Here is a 7,836-nt window from a genome sequence, read left to right as displayed (position 1 = left end):
CAGCCTAGGAACTGGGAGATAGACTAAAGGTTTATTTGTAGTGGATCCCTCTAGCCCTGTGGATCTATAAAGCTTATCTGGGTCAATTTATTTCCTTTCATGACAGAAATAATAAAAAATTAAAGCTATTTTATTTTTTCAGAATTGAGCTAAAATTGGCTTTTGGAAAATTCATCGCCCTCTCAGTTTAGTGTGTTTCTTTAACAAGTGTAATTTCGCACTTGTTGTCAGTGGCTTGAAAAAAGAAATCTACAATTTTTATATACAGTATCATCAATGCTAAAATGATTATATTTTCTGATCTACGTGTCCTCAGCTTAACTTCCAAATACAAAGGTGTTTTCACAAAATACAAAAGAATGTAAGCATTTGGGAAGTTTTGTTAATGACAGTATAAAAACAAGTAAGTTTCACCAAAAACTGCCAGATATTTTTTTTCTTAGGACTCTAATATCTCTGCCTCCATCTTCACATGGTCTTCTTTTCTGTGTCTCTGGGGACAATGATTTTAAGGCAGGCTGCCTGTGTTCTCTCAAGGAATGAGTGAATCCATTACATGGATAAACTCTTTTCCCTTTCTCTGTAGGTAAATTCTTAAGACAAACTATACTTCACTTTCAAGTGAATTTTGGGTAAACATTTTACTTCTTTTTTCTTGATGTATGTCATCCTTGAAAATTCAGAGAACTAACTCAATGTTTAGGAAATGTTTCTTCTCTAATCAAAAACAAAAGAGCTGAAAGAATGCTTATTTTAAGGGAAATTTAATTATATATTTTTGGATTGCTTAATTCCTTACATACACACATGTTGTTTTGTATAAACTCAAAAGAACTCTTTGAGACTTTTGTCTTAAGAATAGGAAGTTCTGGGCTTCCCTGGTGGCACAGTGGTTAAGAATCCACCTGCCAATGCAGGGGACACGGTTTCAATTCCTGGTCCGGGAAGATCCCACATGCCACGGAGCAACTAAGCCTGTGTGCCACAACTACTGAAGCCCACGCGCTTAGAGCCCGTGCTCCACAACAGAAGCCACCGCAATGAGAAGCCCGCACACCGCAACAAAGAGTAGCCCCTGCATGTCACAACTAGAGAAATCCGTGCACAGCAACAAAGACCCAACGCAGCCAAAAATAAAAAAAAATTTTTTTAAGTTAAAAAAAAAGAATAGCAAGTTCTATTTTTCCAAGTATAAGGGAGTTGCAGGTGCTGGGAGTTTCAAGTTTTACTTAAAATTAAATTACAACTCATATTTGAGGAAAATTGGCAAAAAACTGGCAACAACATGTCATCACTGGAAAACAAAAGCAGCTTATGATTTCTTGGTACCTAACAAAATAGTCATAAAGATAGTACAGTAAATGCAGATGGAGACTGGTTTCTTCATGACTGACTGCTGAGCCATCATGAATCTGAAAAAAACTTGCAAATTAGGGAAAATTTTTTTGATGTAAAATGTTATCACAGCTATACAATCATAACCCCAATAAGCTTTCAATTCTTAAGTACCAGGTGCCTTGAGAAGGGCTTTGTAAACTTAGTGTAATTTAATCCTCTCAAAAGCAGTAGCAGGTAGATGCTATTATATGAGAAGACTAAACAAGAAAAATCTTAGGCAACTTCTCCAGTTCATAGAACTAGCAAGAAGTGGGTCTGGGATTCAAACCTGAGGATATGACATTAGGGCATGCTCTTATCCAGTTATTATGATGCATCCCACTAAAATGCAAATGTATATATGGAAACAGCATGAATAGTAATGATGAGTTTAACCTCTGGTGAAAATGCTTTTTGGTATCCCTTCAACTCAGTGTGCAAAGTGGATATTTTCTTAATTCTAATTTATTATCTGCATACTTGTGATTCTTAATCTTTTCTGGATTCCTGACTGATTCAGCAATTAAACAAAAGCTAAGGATACTGTTTCCATTTAAAAAAAAACAAAACACATGCACATAAACCATTGCTTAGAGTTTCAGAAGCGTCACAGGAAAAAGCCTCAACTTTCCCTCCCCTGGTAGCATCACCTTCCTAGAAAATTAAATTTTGGTTAATTACCAGGATGGAGAGTCTCCTTACCCTATCACATACTTCTCTATTTATTAGATGTGTTACTTATTAGATCAGTTAAACTGTTGTGCTTAATTACACTTGATCTTTTGTAGATAGAAAGAAAACTCATTAACTTAAACAGTTACCTGTTCATGGCAAAAGGAAGATGTTTGAACTGAATTGGATAATCTCAAACACCACTTGAAAAGTTGACCTGAATTTCAATGATGCATTAGAAATTTCACTGATAAATGTCTGAGACCAAGTAACTGTGAGTTCTCAAACTCAAAATGGGATTAAGTGCATGACTTGAGAAGTTTAAATTTACCTTGTGTCAGTCATCCCTTGCTTAGTCTAGACCTGTCCCTGCAAGTTTTATATTCATCCCAGCACTCCCTGGGCTGTGATGCCAAATCCCAGAATTGAGGAGCTGTCAACTTGACAAGATATTGGTGATTTTTCTCCCCTCTATCAAATGGAGTAGTTCCCAAAGGTTATAGTACTTGGAACATAATTATGAAGCCTGACTTCTCTACACAGAATCATGGCCTTACTAAATCACTACCAGTGTGGTGGTCTATGGCTACTTTCTGATACTGGGGGAAACCAGCCTTGTTTCTGGTTTTTCTCACTGCATCCCAGGACGATCAGCTGCACCTGCACCTGGCACATGAACTTTCTTTGTTCCATACCCTCTACTCTTGGTCCCTCATATTCGGGTGACCCCTAGCTATTAGGGGATCCATTCTCCTGTAACTTGGTAATTGGGAACAGCCAGGTCTTCCTCAATAAGAGTTTGGAGGAGGGGGAATCATTACCCTTGTCTTTATGTTTCTCTCATTCCCACCTATCTTTCTATGCCTCAGTTTCCTCTTCTACAAAATTGGGAGAATAATAGGATTATTAGTGAAGACTAAATGAGTTAATGCATATGAAGAATGTAGAACAGCGTATGGCACTATGGAAAAGTTGTGGTGGTTGTTACTAAGAGTACTGTTGGTATTATTACTGCCCAGGCTAGAGCTCAGTTAAGAATGGCATGTGGCCAGTTCCCAGCCACAGTTAATGGTAGCTTACAGTTAATAATAGCCAGTTTGAGAGGGAAAATTCAAATGTATACATTCAATAATTTTTGTGATATCCACTATGTGCCAGGCACAGTGTTATTTGCTGAAAACTTCATATGACCTAATAAAGTCAGAGGAGCTGTGTTCAAACAATAACTAAAAGTGTCACAAAGATAAACATTGAATTTAATGTAAAGCATGCCTAGACACTTGGTCAGTGGCATGAATGACATTTCCTTGTCTACCTTGGCTGAAGCAAGGGTCCCCTTCCCAACTGAATTCCTGCCCTTTTAATTCCTGACAACACTTACACTTTGTTCTCTTTACTTGAAGAGAGCACATTTTCTGCACGGTTTCATCTTATTTCTTCTCTGGGCTTCCTACAGACAACCACAGTGCTTTACTTGTTTAGATCAGTTTAATCATTTCCCAGGTATGGTGAACAGTTTTGCTATGCTCTTCTTATCCTGTTTATCATGGCTCTTGACATCTGTTGGTTCTCTAAGTTGACTCAGCCTAATGGATTCGTTTGGCGTTTAAATTGTGTCCAGTATAGAGGTAAAAAGGTGAATATTAAGCTGTTTTTTCCGTTGAGGAGCCTTATAGTTCCATGTGGAGGAGACATACCCCAGAGTAGGGCATCTCAATGTGTTATGGCGAGTCTGAGTGCCCAGGATACTTTGGCAACCATCCATGTTACAGCTTCCTTTCCATTCCCCATTTCTTATCACAACATGTACCACCCATTATGTGAAAACCTGGTGTTCTTGACTCACAATCTGTAGGCGTTATACTCTGAGTTTTTTCCAGTACTGGTAATGGGTTGTACTGAATCATTTATTTACATTTCCTTGGCCAGTTTATTTTGACATATGACATATATTTACTGATGGAGAAAACACACACAGTTTGTGACTGCAGTGTAATGTTTTTCCTCTGGAAATAGAAGTGAGAGAGACAGCATTTAAGTTTTACTGGCCGAAGAGCTACCTTGGTGTTTTTAAATGGGTCCAAAGTAGTACATGCTTCATTATCCCTTCTGCGTGTATATGCATGTGTAGACGTACATGCTGTGAAGGACGGGAAGAATGTAGGAACATCTATACAACGTATAATTTGAATAATATTTAAAGCAAAGGAAAACAAGTGGCACATCACTAATTTGGACCCTTTTACCTGATTATTGCCAAATTTATTTGTCTGGACTAAGCATCTATACCTTCTTTAATCCTTAGTGCTTGCTATGAAATAATATCTTGTTTATGCATTTTTTAAATCAGATTGGATCTCAGTTCAGTCAATATTTACTATACTGTAGAACTTGCTTTTTCACTTTATTGATTTTGCATTGCTCATCTAGTTCTAGAATAAGATTTTCTTATAGTTATAGTGCCTGCAATTCTGGTTATTTCCACAAGGTGAGTAGGGATATCTAGTTGTGACTTTGTGGGACCACAGATTAGATCTGCCCATGTTAGGATACATACAGTAACATATAGGCACATGATTCAATTTCTGCCATGATGCTTTAGCCAAAAGGTAACTTTCTTAGTTTTTCTCCCACCTCTCTGAGTGCTGCTTTTGGCATGGTTTCATAGTCTTTGGTCTCCCTGCTGGCATCTCCAGTGTTCCCCAGGATTCTCTCCTTGGCCCATTTCTATCTATCTTTTTTCTTACACATGCTCTCTTGGTCATCTCATTCACTCTCATGACTTTTAAGTAACACCCATAAGATAATGAACCCCTGATCTTTATCTCCAGGCTGGATCTTTTGGGCTTCCTAAAGGAATCACCAGGATTTCCCACTGGTACTACAAGCCCTACCTGACTCTATGGAAACCCATCTCTTGTTCCTCCTCCCCGTCACCCTCACGATGAAGCATCATTCCCCTAGACAGAAGCCAAAGTCACCCTTGACACCCTTGATGCTCTTTCTCCTCTACCTTCTACATGAAGTCATATCATTCAACCCCAGTGGACCTTCCCTGTTACTTCTGCTTCCCTGACACTACTTTAATCAAAGTCTTTATTCCTTAGCTGCATGATTGACAGAGCCTCTATCTTTAATCTCTTCCTTCTACCATCCACATTATCATGAGTGCCATATCTCAAAAGCACACATCCTTCAACGTGACTCACCCCCCATGGCCTGCAGGATAAGGTCCTAACTCTTCAGCAAGACCTACAAAGCCCTCTTTCATATTTGTCTGAGCAAGCAGCCTCATATCCTCCTGGCTCAGGTCTCCTCACAATGCTCCAGATGGTCTCTGCCCTTTGATTCTTTTGTGTTTTGTTCATGCTGCTTATTCCGTGTGGATTGTCCTCTGTCTTCCTCCTTCTCTGCCTAGAAAACTCTTCCTCATTTTTCAAGGCCCATCTCAGATCTCATCTGCTTGAGATGCCTTCTCCACCCTTCCCACTCAGTATGGGCTGCTCCCTGCACTGTGCTTCCACAGTACTCTCTACTTACCAAGGACATGTTCAACATCCAGAACTCAGTACTATAATAATTTCTTTTTTTTTAAATCCACAAAAGTTTGAGCTCTGGTTGGATAGGAAACTTCAAGTCATCCAATGTTTTTCTACTACCCTATCATATCTACTACCATATCATACAGTGCCTATCATGTAGAAGACCCCCTCAACTATGAACCAAGTAAGTAAACTTTATAGTAATAGTTAAAGAAATATCAAGAAAAGTCTTTCAACTTTCTTTCATGTATTAGCTTTTAGTATTGCAAAGTATTAGAATTTGATATGTTTATAGGTTCCTGGTGGCTTGGGGTATTCACATTTTAAGCACTTTTGGGTTTAATAGCCTGTCTTTCTCTAAACTAGACCCATTAGTGAGATACTGCTGTGTGCCTCCTTAGTGTTCCCACCTCTGAAATGCACTAGCTATTCAATCCTAATTGGAAAAATTTGGGGGCAGAAGTGGCTTTTTGTTGCTCTAACTTTATTTTAATCTAAGGAATGACTTTGAATCACATTCACCTGGCTTAGTGGTTGCCACATTTTTATTTATTTTGTGACCCAAATTCATAAATCAAGATCAGGACACCTAATTTTTCTCAAATCATCCTAAACTGTCATGGTCCTCCTTTTTCAGTCAGAACCAGATTTTCCTAGCAAGTTGTGATTCTCACTCCACCAACTCCACCCTCTTGATGGAAACTTCATATACATTGAAGGGGCTTCACGTGTTCTGTTATTATTTTTAAAGCTAGATTTTGTCAGATACATGCCTTCTGTTCATAAAGAAGCATTGCTACTTTCTCCTGAATGTAACAGGGTGGGGGGAAGAATATTCTTCTAAACAGAAATGTAAGGCAATTTCTTTTAACGTATGCTCATAAGGAATGTAGTCCCAAAAGATATTTCCTTTTGTGGTAAATCAAACTCTAATTCATGAATTTTAAAAATTATTCCTTCCTGCTGTGGACATGATTTCCTAAAGTGTGTGTGTGTGTGTGTGTGTGTGTGTGTGTGTGTGTGTGTGTGTGTGTGTGTGTGTAGACACTCATTACTGAAAGAGCACAGGGAATAGAACAAATCATGGCCAAAAATTCCTTTGAATAATAATTTATATATCCATGTCTCCTTTCTTTCCCCAATCTGGCTTCCTTATTATTTTAATTGTTTCTGCCTTTACTACTAATGCATGAATCTGTCTTTGCTAAATCATCTTTTTATACAGAAAGTAAAAGCTGTGAAATACAAACACACTTTCAAGTTAATAATAGTAACCTAATATTTATTGAACACTTACCATGAACCAGGCACTCTAATAAGCACTTTACATAGATTGTCTCATTTTGGTTATGAATTATAATCAAAATGGAAATACTAAATGAAATAAAAGCAAAGTAGAAGCAATACTTTTATAAAACATAGAAACACCCTGAATAATTTCTTTTGCCCTTATATAAGCACAGCCCTCAGTCTGCTTTTGATCCTCAGCTGCCACAGACAAATTAATCACACTCTCTTTTCTTGCTTTCATTTTAGTCAGAGAGCATTAAAGAAATATATAGTATTTCTAGGATACCAGTCCACAATCAGGCATTCTTAGTGTTATCAGTGGGCTACATGCACTCAGGGGAATTGTGAACAGTTAGAGGAAACTAGACCTAGAGAAACAAGGACTCATTTACCCATCCTACTTGTCAACTATTTTAACCCTGTAAACCAGGCAGTATTTTATTAGTATGTCTCTATTTTTAGTCAGCCTAGAGTATCAAGTCCACTATTGTTAACTGTTCAGTAGTAAACAATAGCAAAGAAGAAATGAAGAGATGCGAAAATGTTTTCTCTCAAAGAATTTGAGAAATTGAAGTGATCTTACCCTTCTGAGGCAAAAGTGATTTTACAGAGTTGAAAGTCCAGAAACTTTTAACATCCTGCAGAGTCGCACAACCAGTGAGCAACAGGTGAGAATGGAACCTGTGTCTTCTGTCTCCTGTGCAACTGTCTTTTGACCACAGAGAATACCTTTTCCTAGAATTTATCCCTTTCCATTTTATTTCCTTATCCCACTGATTTTATATATTTTTGCAACAACATGACACCTTTTATTATTTTCTTTCTTCTATTTCAAATTTGTTTTGCTGGTTTCTCTATACCCTCTTGCCTTTTGCTTTCTTTTCTTGGTTTAATAAAGGTTCTATTTCCCCTGCAGAATTTTTTTACTTTCAGTATTGCAATATTTTTGAATTAC

This window comes from Lipotes vexillifer, unplaced genomic scaffold (genome assembly GCF_000442215.2).
Source record: "Lipotes vexillifer unplaced genomic scaffold, Lipotes_vexillifer_v1.1 scaffold46, whole genome shotgun sequence".
In the NCBI taxonomy this organism is placed as follows: Eukaryota; Metazoa; Chordata; class Mammalia; order Artiodactyla; family Lipotidae; genus Lipotes; species Lipotes vexillifer.
Note: the sequence above shows the minus strand (reverse complement) of the source record.